This window comes from Salmo trutta, chromosome 5, assembly GCF_901001165.1.
Source record: "Salmo trutta chromosome 5, fSalTru1.1, whole genome shotgun sequence".
NCBI classification, from domain to species: Eukaryota; Metazoa; Chordata; class Actinopteri; order Salmoniformes; family Salmonidae; genus Salmo; species Salmo trutta.
In genome coordinates this window covers 48,830,685-48,846,749 of record NC_042961.1, presented here as the reverse complement: position 1 = coordinate 48,846,749, position 16,065 = coordinate 48,830,685, and positions in this window count along the sequence as shown.

The window sequence follows — 16,065 nt, the reverse complement described above, 5'->3', positions numbered from 1 at the left end:
TCTACTGCCGGTACGGGGCACGGAACCCCACCGATCCTTCACGACTGGAATAGCGACATAATCTGGCCGAGGATCCCAACAGGCCCCTCAGGCGCAACATCCCCTGAAGGCATATTCTGCTAACCGCGGCCTGCTAGCTATCTATAGCATATTGGACTGTTAGCTGATCCACCGGCCAGTTTCTTGGACCATTATACCAATTTTGCCAATTGGACTTGGACCCCTCTGCTACTTGGAACCCTTCTAATTCCATGACTGGTCTATCGACGTCACTGCACGAGGAGGCAAAAACAGACTTTTCCCCCATCACATCGTCCCTCTAATGGCCTTCTGCTAGCTTTCTAGCCCTGGCCTGCTAACTGTCTGAATCACTGTGTCCCCAGCCACTCACTGGCCCCATACGATCCCTTGGCTACACATGCCTCTCCCTAATATTAATATGCCTTGTCCATTACTGTCCTGGTTAGTGATTACTGTCTTATTTCACTGTAGAGCCTATAGCCCTGCTCAATATGCCTTAACCAACCTTGTTGTTCCACCTCCATTTTACATTTACATTTGAGTCATTTAGTAGACGCTCTTATCCAGAGTGACTTACAGTAGTGAATGCATATATTTCATACATTTTTTCTCCATACTGGTCCCCCGTGGGAATCGAACCCACAACCCTGGCATTGCAAACACGATAGTCTACCAACTGAGCCACACGGGACCTCCCACATATGCGATGACATCACCTGGTTTAAACGTCTCTAGAGACTATCTCTCTCTTCATTACTCAATGCCTAGGTTCACCTCCAATGTACTCTCTTCCTACCATACCTTTGTCTGTACATTACATCCTGTGGCGTTCTGCATTAGCATCGAATAGCCCCGTGATATGCAACTTTTTAGGGAAGTTAGGAACCAATATACACAGGTAGTTAGGAAAGCTAAGGCTAGCTTTTTCAAACAGAAATTTGCATCCTGTTGTACAATCTCAAAAACATTCTGGGACACTGTAAAGTCCATGGAGCATAAGAGCACCTCCTCCCAGCTGCCCAATGCACTGAGGCTAGGAATCACTGTCACTACCGATAAATCCACAATAATTGAGAATTTCAATAAGCATTTTTCTACGGCTGGCCATGCTTTCCACCTGGCTACCCCTACCCCGGTCAACAGCCCTGCGCTCCCCACAGCAACTCGCCCAAACCTCCCCCACTTCTCCTTCACCCAAATCCAGAAATCTGATGTTCTGAAAGAGCTGCAAAATCTGGACCCCTACAAATCAGCTGGGCTAGACAATCTGGACCCTCTCTTTCTAAAATTATATGCCGAAATTATTGCAACCCCTATTACTAGCCTGTTCAACCTCTCTTTCGTATCGTCTGAGATTCCCATAGATTGGAAAGCTGCCGCGGTCATCCCCCTCTTCAAAGGGGGAGACACTCTAGACCCAAACTGCTACAGACCTATATATATTCTACCCTGCCTTTCTAAGGTCTTTGAAAGCCAAGTTAACAAACAGATTACTGACCATTTCGAATCTCACCGTACCTTCTCCGCTATGCAATCTGGTTTCAGAGCTAATCATTGGTGCACCTCAGCCACGCTCAAGGTCCTAAACGATATCATAACCGCCATCAATAAGAGACATTACTGTGCAGCTGTCTTCATCGACCTGGCTAAGGCTTTCGACTCTGTCAATCACAACATTCTTATCGGCAGACTCAACAGCCTTGGTTTCTCAAATGATTGCCTCGCCTGGTTCACCAACTACTCTTCAGATAGAGTTCAGTATGTCAAATCGGAGGGCCTGTTGTCCGGACCTCTGGCAGTCTCTATGGGGGTGCCACAAGGTTCAATTCTCGGGCCGACTCTCTTCTCTGTATATATCAATGATGTCGCTCTCGCTGTTGGTGATTCCTTGATCCACCTCTATGCAGATGACACCATTCTGTATACCTCTGGACCTTCGTTGGACACTGTGTTAACTAACCTCCAGACAAGCTTCAATGCCATACAACTCTCCTTCCGTGGCCTCCAACTGCTCTTAAATGCAAGTAAAACTAATTGCATGCTCTTCAACCGACTGCTGCCCGCACCTGCCCGCCCATCCAGCATCACTACTCTAGACGGTTCTGACTTAGAATATGTGGACAACTACAAATACCTGGGTGTCTGGTTAGACTGTAAACTCTCCTTCCAGACTCACATTAAACATCTCCAATCCAAAATGAAATCTAGAATCGGCTTCCTATTTCGCAACAAAGCATCCTTCACTCATGCTGCCAAACATACCCTCGTAAAACTGACCATCCTACCGATCCTCGACTTCGGCGATGTCATTTACAAAATAGCCTCCAACACTCTAGTCAACAAATTGGATGCAGTCTATCACAGTGCCATCCGTTTTATCACCAAAGCCCCATATACTACCCACCACTGCGACCTGTATGATCTCGTTGGCTGGCCCTCGCTTCATACTCATCGCCAAACCCACTGGCTACAGGTTATCTACAAGTCTCTGCTAGGTAAAGCCCCGCCTTATCTCAGCTCACTGGTCACCATAGCAGCACCCACCCGTAGCACGCGCTCCAGCAGGTATATCTCACTGGTCACCCCCGAAGCCAATTCTTCCTTTGGCCGCCTCTCCTTCCAGTTCTCTGCTGCCAATGACTGGAACGAACTGCAAAATTCTCTGAAGTTGAACGCTCTTACCTCCCTCACTAGCTTTAAGCACCAGCTGTCAGAGCAGCTCACAGATTACTGCACCTGTGCATAGCTCATCTGTAAATAGCCCATCCAATCTACCTCATCCCCATACTGTATTTATTTATTTATTTACCTTGCTCCTTTGCACCCCAGTATCTCAACTTGCACATTCATCTTCTGCACATTCTACCATTCCAGTGTTTAATTGCTATACTGTAATTACTTTGCCACCATGGCCTATTTATTGCCTTACCTCTGTTATCTTACCTCATTTGCACATGCTGTATATAGATTTTTCTACTGTATCATTGATTGTATGTTTGTTTATTCCATGTGTAACTCTGTATTGTTGTGATGGACTGCTTTGCTTTATCTTGGCCAGGTCGCAGTTGCAAATGAGAACTTGTTCTCAACTAGCCTACCTGGTTAAATAAAGGTGAAATAAATAAAAAATATATATAAACAAGGCAGGATTCACCAACCCAGCAGAATCCCCCTCCTGGCACCCCTCCCCTGTCAGACCACTGGATAGCTCTCCTGACAACACCCCCACACCAACTGAGGACACACAAAAGCCAGAGATTGTGCTCCTCATTGACTCAAATGGGAAATACAATGATGAGAGAGAACTTTTACAAAAACACCAAGTGGCTAAACTCTGGTGTCCGAACACCCGGCGTGCCCTGAAGCTGCTGTCAGAGGACAGACTAGGGTCCCCCAACCACATCATAATGCGCACAGACAACCTGAGAGCCCAGCAGGAAAGTGTGGCCACCGCACTCAAGGGAGTGATTGAAAAATCCTCTTCCACTTTCCCCAATACACAAGTGGCTATCTCCACCATGCTACCACGAAAATACTTTCACCCTGGGACTGTGCCTCAAAACCTAATGTCTACTTGGCCCACCACTCCATCCTGGACTTGAACAGCCTTTACGACCAGGTCTACCTCTACAAGGCAGCAGTCCCTACCTTTGCCAGGACCCTCAACTGCAACCTCGGCACCTCACACAGGAGCAACAGAGAAACGGACCCCCCCCCCCCCCCTCCGGAGGTCCTGCACCAAGAGGATCCACACCAAGAAGACTCACCTCCAGACCACCAGCCACATCCCCACCCCAACCAGCCGACCACTCCCAAAACAAACCCTAGCCACACCCTATATAGCCCCCCCAGATCAGTCTTATGCCCCTTCTGACCCCCCATGCTCCTTGCCCCTGCAGCAATGACCTCAACATGACAGCTGCACATATGCCCAGGCCGTGAGCAGAGCAACAGGCCCAACCACCACTAATGCACCTCCAAAAGCCCCATCCTGCAACCTAAGAGGAATGTATCAGATGCCCAACATGCTCTGCTCACACCTACTGTAATGGTATGAGCCTAAACACTATGGAACACACATTTTTACTATTTCATCCTGGAATATACAGTACAAGGTCTGAGGTCATCTGCCTTTGGCCTAAAGAGCAGGAACCCAGACTTCATCAAAGAAATTGGAAATACAGACACTGTCATCCTACAAGACACATGGTATAGAGGAGACGGACCCACTAGTTGCCCTCTAAGTAACAGAGAGCTGGTAGTTCCATCCACCTAACTACCAGGTGTGAAACAGGGAAGGGACTCATTTGGTAATTAGGGACTCATTTGGGAATGCTGATTTGGTAATAAGGAAATTATCTCAAAAGAGAAATATGGCCTTGTGTGCTACCTATATCCTCCCAATATAATCCCCATACTTTAACGATGACAGCTTCTCCATCCTAGAGAGGGAGATCAACCATTTCCAGGCTCAGGGGCATGTACTAGTCTGTGGCGACCTAAATGCCAGAACTGGACACGCTTAGCACACAGGGGGACAAAAGCCTACATGGAGGTGACAGCATTCCCTTACAAATATGCCCCCCTAGACACAACTACGACAACACAACCATCAGAAACGGGTCACAACTCCTGCAGCACTGTCGCACGCTGGGTCTGTACATAGTCAATGGTAGGCTTCGAGGGGACTCTTAAGGTAGATACACCTACAGCTCATCCCTTGGCAGTAGTACTGTAGCTTACTTTATCACTGACCTCAACCCAGAGTCTTTGAGAGCATGCACAGTCAGCTCACTGACACCCCTATCAGATCACAGCAAAATCACAGTACACTTGAATTAACTGCATAATATTAAGAAATGCTATAAATGGAAGGAAAGCAGTGTAGAAATCCACCCATAAAACAATTAGGTAACGACAAATTCAATCCCTTCTAGACAACTTCCTGGAAAAAGCGTTTCACTGTAATAGTGAAAGTGTGAACTTCGTAGTAGAAAACCTAAACAGTATATTTGACCTATCAAATAAAAAATGTTCAAGCAGACAACATAATAAAATTAACAACAATGACAAATGTCTTAATGAGGATTGCAAAAACCGAAGAAAGATATTGAGAAACCTATCCAACCAAAAACATAGAGACCCAGAAAACCTGAGCGTACGCCAGAGCCTCACTATGGTGAATCACTAAAACAATAAAGAAATACACTACGGAAAAAGAAGGAACAGCACGTCAGAAATCAGCTCAATGTAATTGAAGAATCCATAGAATCTAACCACTTCTGGGGAAATTGGAACACACTAAACAAACAGCAACACAAAGAGTTGTGTTATCTATCCAAAACAGAGATGTGTGGATAAACCACTTCTCCAATCTTTTTGGCTCTATAACAAAGAATAGAGAACAAACAGCAAAAACATATACATGATCAAATACAAATCTTAGAATCAGCTATTAAAGACTACCAGCACACACTGGATTCTCCAATTCCATTGAATGAACTACAGGACAAAATACAAACCCTCCAACCCAAAAAGGCCTGTGGTGTTGATGGTATACTAAATGAAATGATAAAATATACAGACCACAAATTCCAAAAGGCTATACTTAAACTTTTTAACATCATCCTCAGCTTTGGCATCTTCCCCAATATTTGGAACCAAGGACTGATCACCTCAATCCACAAAAGTGAAGACAAATTTAACCCTGTGGGTTATGCGTCAACAGCAACCTTGGGAAAATCTTCTGCATTAACAGCAGACTTGTACATTTCCTCAGTGAAAACAATGTACTGAGAAAATTACAAATTGGCTTTTTACCAAATTACTGTACGACAGACCACGTATTCACCCTGCACACCCTAATTGACAAAAAAAACAAACCAAAGCAAAGGCCAAGTCTTCTCATGCTATCTTCATTTAAAAAAAGCTTCTGACTCAATTTTGCATGAGGGCCTGCTATACAAATTGTATTTATTATTATACATTTTTCTTTAAGGGGTGGATCAGCTTAATATTGCGGAAAGATTGTTGCTTTCATCAATGTAATTGTCTGCATCATTTCCAATCTCCCATATATTTTTGGGGTATATATATATATCCATATACATACACGTATGCATACATATACACATATATACAGTGGGGAGAACAAGTATTTGATACACTACCAATTTTGTAGGTTTTCCTACTTACAAAGCATGTAGAGGTCTGTCATTTTTTATCATAGGTACACTTCAACTGTGAGAGACGGAATCTAAAACAAAAATCCAGAAAATCACATTGTATGATTATTTTGCATTTTTCTTTTCAAACAACTGAAAGTGAGCATGAATAAAGGGAAAAAGGCCATTCTTGATCATAGGATGAGACATTCGTACCAATTTACTAGAAAACCAGTTTGGATTTAAGTATAACTTTTGTATGACTGATGCCTTTAGTGAGAGGTCTAATGCTTTAATATTTAATAATTTTTGCCCCCCGAATTCATATTCGTTATATAAATAAGCCCTTTTAATTTTGTCTGGCTTGCCGTTCCAAATAAAATTGAATATTTTTTGGAAATATAATTTAAAAAGCAGGTCACTAGGTGTAGGCAAAACCATAAGCAAATAGGTAACCTGTGACATGACTAAAGAGTTAATCAGGGTGATTTTTCCACAAATTGACAGGTATTTTCCATTCCATGGTAGCAAGATCTTATCTATTTTTGTTAACTTTTGAGATTATTTCTTTCTTTTGGGATTTGTATACCGAGTATGTCCACATCTCCGTCAGACCATTTAATTGGTTAACTACATGGTAATGTAACATTTGCATATTTTAGTGATCCAATACATAATATAGTACACTTATCATAATTTGGTTTTAATCCAGAGAGGATAGCAAAAGTATCTAGATCCTCTATGAGGCTGTGGAGACATTCTAATTGTGGTTTTAAAAGAAAACATGAATCATCAGCGTACAATGACACCTTCGTTTTTAAGCCAAGGATTTCTTATAATTTAATATTATTGTTTGATCTAATTTTAACAGCTAACATTTCGATGGCAATAATAAATATATATGTCGATATTGGACAACCTTGTTTTTCTCCTCTAGATAGTTTAAAATATTCTGAGATGTAGCCATTATTTACTATTTTACACCTAGGGTTACTATACATAACTTTAACCCATTTTATAAGAGATTCCCCAAATTTGAAATATTCTAGGCATTTATATATACACTCCAGTCATACTTTATCAAAAGCCTTTTCAAAATCACCTATGAAAACCAGGCCTGGTGTCCCCGATATTTCATAGTATTCTATTGTTTCAAGTACTTGTCTCATATTATCTCCAATGTATCATCCATGTAAAAAACCTGTCTGATTTGGATGAATAATATCTGACAATACTTTTTTAATTCTATGCGCCAAGCATTTTTCTAGGATTTTTGCATCACAACACTGAATTGTAAGAAGTCTCCAATTTTTTAAAAGTACTGGATCTTTACATATACCACTTGGGTCCTGTTTCAGTAATAATGATATCAGACCTTCTTGTTGCGTGTCCGATAATCTACCATTTATATAGGAGTGGTTAAAACATGCTAATAAAGGTCCTCTGAGTTTATCAAAAAAATGTTGTGTATACTTCCACTGGTATGCCATCCAGCCCTGGTGTTTTCCCAGCCTTAAAGGCCCCAATTGCATCAAGAAGTTCCTCCTCTGTAATTTGGCCTTCACATGAGTCTTTCTGTACAGATGTTAATTTTACATTATTATTAGGGAAAAAATCCATTCAATTAGTTTCAGTTAGTGGAGATGGAGGAGACTGAAATGAAAACATATTCTTAAAGTACTTTACTTCCTCTTTCAAAATATAATTCAGTGAATCATGCGTGACTCCATCATTTGTAACACGTTTCAATACATTTTTTTGGTAGCATTTCTATATTGAAGATTGAAAAAGAATTTGGTTCATTTTTCCCCATATTCCATCCAGTTCGCTTAATTTTTATAACATATTACACTAGATCTTTCTTGAATAAGTTCCTCCATTTCTTTTTGTTTTTCCTCTAACTTATTCTGTGCCTCTATGGTACAGTTTTTATTGCTATCTAACTGTACTGTTAGTCCTTCAATTTCCTTTGTTAATATGGGCTCTTTTGATCTAAATTGCTTTTGTTTTATAGATGAATACTGAATTGCATGGCCTCTAAAGGCACATTTAAAAGTGTCCCATACAATAAGGGGATCTGATGTACCTATGTTATGTCTGAAAAAGTCAGTTATAAATTCTTCTGTCCTAGTTCTAAACAATTTATCATCTAGTAGGCTTTGATTCAATTTCCAATATCCTCGCCCACGTGGAAATTCTGTAAGAGTAATATATATGTCAAATATGTGATGATCCGACCGCATTCTGTCCCCTATCAACACTTTTTAAACTTTTGGTGCCAGAGAGAATGGCATAAGAAAGTAGTCAAGACGACTAGCTTGATTAAGCCTCCGCCATGTATATCTCACTAGGTCAGGGTATTATAGTCTCCATATATCCACTAATTCCAATATATGCATGACATTCATGATTTCCTTAAGTGCCTAAGGGTGATAGTTTGTAGTGTGATTTCCTTTCCGGTCCATAGAGGTATTTAAGACCGTGTTAAAATCTCCCACCATAATAATAGAGTCTAGTCTAGTCAAAATTACTGTTAATTAAAACCATCACACCTTTTGAATTTCTTTGCCCATGTGAGAAATATATTTCTCCCCCCAGTCCTTTTTCCACAAAACTTAATCTGCAATTGTTGAATGAGTTTCCTGTAAACAATATATATTATATTCCTTCTCTTTTAGCCAGGTAAATACTGATCGTCTTTTCTTATTATCTGCTAGGCCATTACAATTATAACTGGCTATACTTATTTCACCACTTACCATAATGAGACACAACTTTCAATTCCATTTATCAAAATATATGTTTGGAAACGTACCATTAAAAAGATAACTATTTAGCACACTGGAAATATGTATATGAAAAATGTAAATAATCAACCAGAAAACAGATCAAATTGAAATGCTCTCTGGCCTTAAACAGAGTACACAGTGGCAGAATACCTGACCACTGTGACTGACCCCAAATAAAGAAAATCCTTGACTATGTACCTCATCATTGAGCATAGCCTTTGCTATTGAGAAAGGCCACCATAGGCAGACCTGGCTCTCGAGAGATGACAGGCTATGTGCCCACTACTCACAAAATTATGTGGAAACTGAGCTGCACTTCCTAACCTCCTGACAAATGTATGACCACATTAGAGAGACATATTTCCCACAGATCACACAGACCCACAAAGAACTTGAAAACAAATCAAACACTGATAAACTCCCATATCTGTTAGGGGAAATACAGCAGTGTGTATTCACAGCAGCGCGATTTGTGCCCCGTTGCCATGAGAAAAGGCCACCAGTGGAGCACAAACAACATTGTAAATACAACCTATATTTATCTGTTTAATTATTTTTCCCTTCTTACTTCAACTACTTGCACATTGTAACAGCACTGTACATAGCCAATAATATAACATTTTAAATGTCTTCTGTAATGTTCACTAATATTTCCCTTTTGTTTGTTGTCTATTCATTTGCTTTGGAAATATAAACATATGTTTCCCATGCCAATAAGGCCCTTTGAATTTAATTGAATAGGAGAGAGAGAGAGAGACCAGAATTAGGCCGATACCCGCTAATTATCAAAATTAAATTGAAATTGAATTGAGAGAGAGATGTACACCATAGAGAAAGCTGATTAGCATTGTGGTCCATGTCCCACTGCCGTGACTTCGAATCACCGCTAGACAGAGAGAGATGAGGACAGACGGATGGAGAGAGAGAGAGAGAGTACTCTGGGGCAGAGGCAGAGGAGAGAGTCTATGTCTTTAGAGGGAGAGAGAGAGAGAAAGGGTGAGAGGTTTAAAAGAGAGTGAGGGAGAGAAGGAGAGAGAGAGCTGGAGGAAAGAAAGAGAGAGAGAGAGGGAGGGGTGGGACTGCAGACAAGTGTACACTTCATCCTCTTCCCGCTCTCGCTTTCCTCTCTCCCTCTCATCCCTCTGTTCTCAGTGTCTTGGCTGCCTTGTTGAGCTGAGACAATAAAACAGCTCGGTGCTGTCAGGCCACAGGCAAACACCCGTTTCCTCTGCTGTTCTCTTTTTTTCTCCTTCTGTTGTTCTTCACCTCTGTTGTGGTTCTTATTACATCTTCTCTTCTTACTGTCGGGTGTGTTCTGTTATCTCATCCGATGCACTGCTGCCGACACGTCCATACAGATATCTACGCCACTGATTAAGACGCGTAGTGCACTCACTCAAACACACACTTAGAGACGACCAGACACACACACATTTAGTTAGGTGTCCCATACGGCATGGCTCCAGGATACATAGACACCTACATATCCTGGATTCTCTCTCTCATCTTCACCTACTCTCCCCTCTTCACCTACTTTCTCCTCTTCACCTACTCTCTCCACTTCACCTACTCTCTCCTCTTCACCTACTCTCTCTCTCTCTCTCTCTCTCTCTCTCTCTCTCTCTCTCTCTCTCTCTCTCTCTCTCTCTCTCTCTCTCTCTCTCTCTCTCTCTCACACACACACCCCTGTACACTGATGACGGGCGGATGGTTCTCACTGGGCGGACGGTACGCCGGTCATTAACTAATGCACTGTGGGAGAGCGTGTCCGCCGCGACACGCAACACGGGTCAAAGGGCACCGACGCAAGAGAACACTAGTCCATCACAGGGTCACTCCACCCCATCCATCTCTGTCACACTGCTGTGCCAACAACACACACACACACTTGCTGATAAACACACACAGACGACTGGATGACTTCTTAACTGCTGGGAGAGAGACGTGTGTGCGCGTGTGTGTGTGCGCACGTGTGTGTAAGTGCTTGCACGTGCGTCTGTAAGTTCACCCACTGGCAGCCACACGTTGCCTCTCCTTAGCACAGGGAGTCAGACACAAGGCAGTAGCACTAGGAATATCCAGGTGATATGATTAGGTTTCTGGAAGCAGTGTTAACTGTTGACTGTGGAATATACAGAGTTGTATGTTATTGTGAGTCAGACAGTAGAATGATGCTATGCAGTGACTGTCATCCTGAGAGCGATGGGACAGAGGTTACAAAGGCAGACTGTTGGCTTGTATCTGCCTGCCTGTAATGGTACTTAAGGGAATATACAGTATTTATTGCTCAGAAGGTCAGACCACTCACATTACCAGAGTGCATCATTTTCCTGTTGAAGAGCGGAAATATGGGTATTAAACTATACTGAACAAAAATATAAACGCAAGTTAAAGTTCATATCAGGAAATCAGTCAAATGGAAAAATATTCATTAGGCCCTAATCTATGGAGTTCACATAACTGGGAATACAGATATGCATCTGTTGGTCACAGATACCTTAAAAAAATGTGACTCACAATGGGCCTCAGGACTTCATCACAGTATTTCTGTGGATTCAAATTGCCATCGATAAAATGCAATTGTGTTTGTTGTCCGTAGTTTATGCCTGCCCATACCATAACCCCACCGCCACCATGGAACACTCTGTTCACAACATTGACATCAACAAATCGCTCGCCCACACGACGCGGTTGTGAGGCCGGTTGGACATACTGCCAAATTCTCTAAAATGAACATTCAATTCTCTGGTGGACATTCCTGCAGTCCGCATACCGATTGCACGGTGCCTCAAAACATGAGACATCTGTGGCATTGTGCTGTGCGACAAAACTGCACATTTTAGAGTGCCCTTTTATTGTCCCCAACACAAGGTGCACCTGTGTAATGATCATGCTCTTTAATCAGCTTCTTGATATGCCACACCTGTCAGGTAGGATGGATTATCTTGGCATAGGATAAATGCTCACTAACAGGGATGTAAACACATTAATGCACAAAATTTGAGCGTATGGAACATTTCTGGGATCTTTTATTTCAGCTCATGAAATATGGGACCAACACTTTACATTTTTGTTCAGTTTATTTTAAAGAGGTGAAAGAAAAGTATGGTTCCTATTTTATTTTGTAGCATCTGTGATGGACATTTTTATGTTTGTGCTTTTCTAATAACCAATTTCTGTGTCATGCAAGTGACGGATGGAACGCCTGGAAGAAATCCTCACTGTAGTATCTGCAATTTGGCAGTACTCCAACTTTGACACCCTTTAACGTTGCAAGTTGTAACATCAGAGCTATAGCCAGATATATTTTCTTCTCTCTCTTTTGCTCTCCCCGCCCTCTCTGTTTCTTCTCTTTCACTCTCTCTCTCTCACCCTCTCCCTCCCCCGCTCCCTTCATCCCTCTTCTTTCTCTTTTCTCACATTCTCTCTCCCTCACTCCCTCTCCCCTCCCTCCGCCCCTCTTCCTTTTTCCTTTATCACGTTCTCTCGCTCTGCCTCTCACCTCCTTTTCCTCCACTCCTCTCCCTCTGTTTTCTTATGTTCTCTCTCCCTCCTTCTGCCCCTATCTCTTTCCTTGATCTCGTTCTCTCTCTCTCTCTCTCCCCTCCTCCCGGCCCTGTCAGGTTCTGGGTGGAGGCCAGACACCAGAGCACTGTGGGTCTAATTGTTAAAGTCATGGGAAACCTCCACAAGGCTCTCTCCCTCACATCTTTCTCTCCCCTTCTCTCTCTTTAGCTTTTTCCATCTGTATGTCACTCTATCCACCTGTCTGTCCATCAGTCTGTCTTTCTCTCTCTCCTCCTCTCTTTTTTCTCCCCCAAATACGACAGCCCCCAAGGGAAACTTCTCTCTTACTAAGCACTGTCACCCCCCTGAGTACCTCTCCCTTTTCCTATATTTTCTTCCTCTCTCTCTGACCTTATCAATCTTCCCCTTCACCCTCCCCCATCTCTTCCTCTGTAGCCCGTCTCTCACTCATTTCTCTGACAGCTGCTTTTCCTCCCCCCTCCTCCTTTTCTCGCTCACTCTTTCTTTTTGCCTTAATTATTCTGCCGTTCGTTAAGCTACAAATCATTCAGCTTTACAGCCAAAGAGAACAAACTGTTCATCAGTCTCTCTTTAATTAATCTTCAACAGCTACTCCCCTCCCTCACTCTGACCTCTCAGCGAGAGAGAGAGTGTGTGTGTGTGTGTGTGTGTGTGTGTGTGTGTGTGTGTGTGTGTGTGTGTGTGTGTGTGTGTGTGTGTGTGTGTGTGTGTGTGTGTGTGTGTGTGTGTGTGTGTGTGTACAGTTGGTATCGGAAGTTTACACACACTTAGGTTGGAGTCATTAAAACTCGTTTTTCAACCACTCCACAAATTTCTTGTTAACAAACTATAGTTTTGGCAAGTCTGTTAGGACATCTACTTGGTGCATGACACTAGTAATTCTTCCAACAATTGTTTACAGACAGATTATTTCACTTATAATTCACTGTATCACAATTCCAGTTGGTCAGAAATGTACATACACTAAGTTGTCTGTGCCGTTAAACAGTTTGGATAATTTCAGAAAATGATGTCATGGCTTTAGAAGCATCTGACAGGCTAACTGACATAATTTGAGTTAATTGAAGGTGGACCTGTGGATGTATTTCAAGGCCTACCTTCAAACGCAGTGCCTCTTTGCTTGACATCATGGGAAAATCAAAAGAAATCAGCCAAGACCTCCACAAAAATTTGTAGACCTCCACAAGTCTGGTTCATCCTTGGGAGTAATTTCCAAATGCCTGAAGATACTACATTCATCTGTACAAACAATAGTACACAAGTATAAACACCATGGGACAATGCAGCCATCATACTACTCAGGAAGGAGACGCGTTCTGTTGCCTAGAGATGAATGTACTTTGGTGCGAAATGTGCAAATCAATCCCAGAACAACAGCAAAGGACCTTGTGAAAATGCTGGAGGAAACGGGTACAAAAGTATCTATCCACAGTAAAACGAGTCCTATATCGACATAACCTGCTCCAAAACCGCCATAAAAAAAGCCAGACTACGGTTTCTACTGCACATGGGGACAAAGATCATACTTTTTGGAGAAATGTCCTCTGGTCTGATGAAACAAAAATAGAACTGTTTGGCCATAATGACTATTGTTATGTTTGGACGAAAAAGGGTGAGGCTTGCAAGCCGAAGAACACCATCCCAACTGTGAAGCACGGGGATGGCAGCATCATGTTGTGGGGGTGCTTTGCTGCTGGAGGGACTGGTGCACTCCACAAAATAGATGGCATCATGAGGAGGAAAATTACGTGGATATATTGAAGCAACATCTCAAGACATCAGTCAGGAAGTAAAAGCTTGGTGTCACGCCCTGACCTGAGAGAGACGTTTTATTTCTCTATTTTGTTAGGTCAGGGTGTGGGGTGGGCAGTCTATGTGATATATTTCTATGTTGTCTTTTTCTTTAATTGGCCTAGTATGGTTTCTAATCAGAGGCAGCTGTCTATCGTTGTCTCTGATTGGGAATCATACTTAGGCAGCCCTTTTTCCCTCCTTCAGTGGGGGATCTTGTTTTTGTACAGCTCAGTAAGCCTGCAGAACGTGACGTTCATTTTTCGTTGTTTATTATTTTGATTTAGTGTTCTGAGCTACAATAAAGAAATATGAGCACTTACCACACTGCACCTTGGTCAACTCCTTTTGACGACCGTCACAGTTAGTCGCAAATGGGTCTTCCAAATGGACAATGACCCCAAGCATACTTCCGAAGTTGTGGCAAAATTGCTTAAGGACAACAAAGTCAAGGTCTTGGAGTGGCCATCACAAAGCCCTGACCTCAATCCTATAGAAAATGTGTGGGCAGAACTGAAAAAGTGTGTGCGAGCAAGGAGGCCTACAAACCTGACTCAGTTACACCAGCTCTGTCAGGAGGAATGGGCCAAAATTCACCCAACTTATTGTGGGAAGCTTGTGGAAAGCTACCTGAAATGTTTTACCCAAGTCAAACAATTTCAAGGCAATGCTACCAAATACTAATTGAGCGTATGTAAACTTCTGACCCACTGGGAATGTGATGAAAGATAAAAAAAGCTTAAATAAATCATTCTCTCTACTATTATTCTGACATTTCACATTCTTAAAATAAAGTGGTGATTCTAACTGACCTAAGACAGGGAATTTTTACTTGGATTAAATGTCAGGAATTGTGAAAAACTGAGTTTTAATGTACTTGGCTAAGATGTATGTAAACTTTCGACTTCAACTGTATATGTGTGTGTGGTTGTATGTATGTATATATGTGTGTGTGTGTGTGTGTGTGTGTGTGTGTGTGTGTGTGACTTTGTGACTGCCTTTTAAGAAGTAGATAGAGATAAATGTGTTGTATTGCTTGTGTCTCTGAACCTCTCTGTTTCTTCCTTCCATTGTATGGCTCTGGTCCTTGCCCTGGGATATAAAACCAGACACATCGTTTTGCTCTGGTCCTTACCCTGTGATACTATAAAACCAGACACATTGTTTGGCTCTGGTCTTTGCCCTGTGATACTATAAAACCAGACACATTGTGTGGCTCTGGTCCTTGCCCTGGGATACTATAAAACCAGTTACTATGGAATTAGACTGAGACAGCCAACCAAATGTATCTCACTAAGTGCTCACACACTTTTCCATAGTTTTCTGTCAATTTCTTTTCTATATCCTAACATGACACCCTTTTTCCAAATACACTATTTAGGTGAATAGGATATAGCCCAAGAGATGTGTACTGTGTTCATTGGCTAGCTGTCATCTCTCTCCAGCCAATGCAATGTCAGTAGAGAAATACTGCCGGAGTTGTTGGGCAACTTTTAACTTCCTTTGTGGTTTTAGTGACATAATTGGAACGGTTGTATGAAGTGACAACAGGGCTTCATTCAATTGGACCTGGTTACTTTTCCTCCTCGTATTACACCGTTACTACCCATAATGCATTTCATGTTAATAGATACATAATACATGGCATAGCTCCTCTCATCTCATTCGTCAACACCCTATGAATCCGTTTCCTGAATTATCATGATCCATTTCCCTAAATGTGGGCAGTTGGCTGGCATCATAGTCAGAGC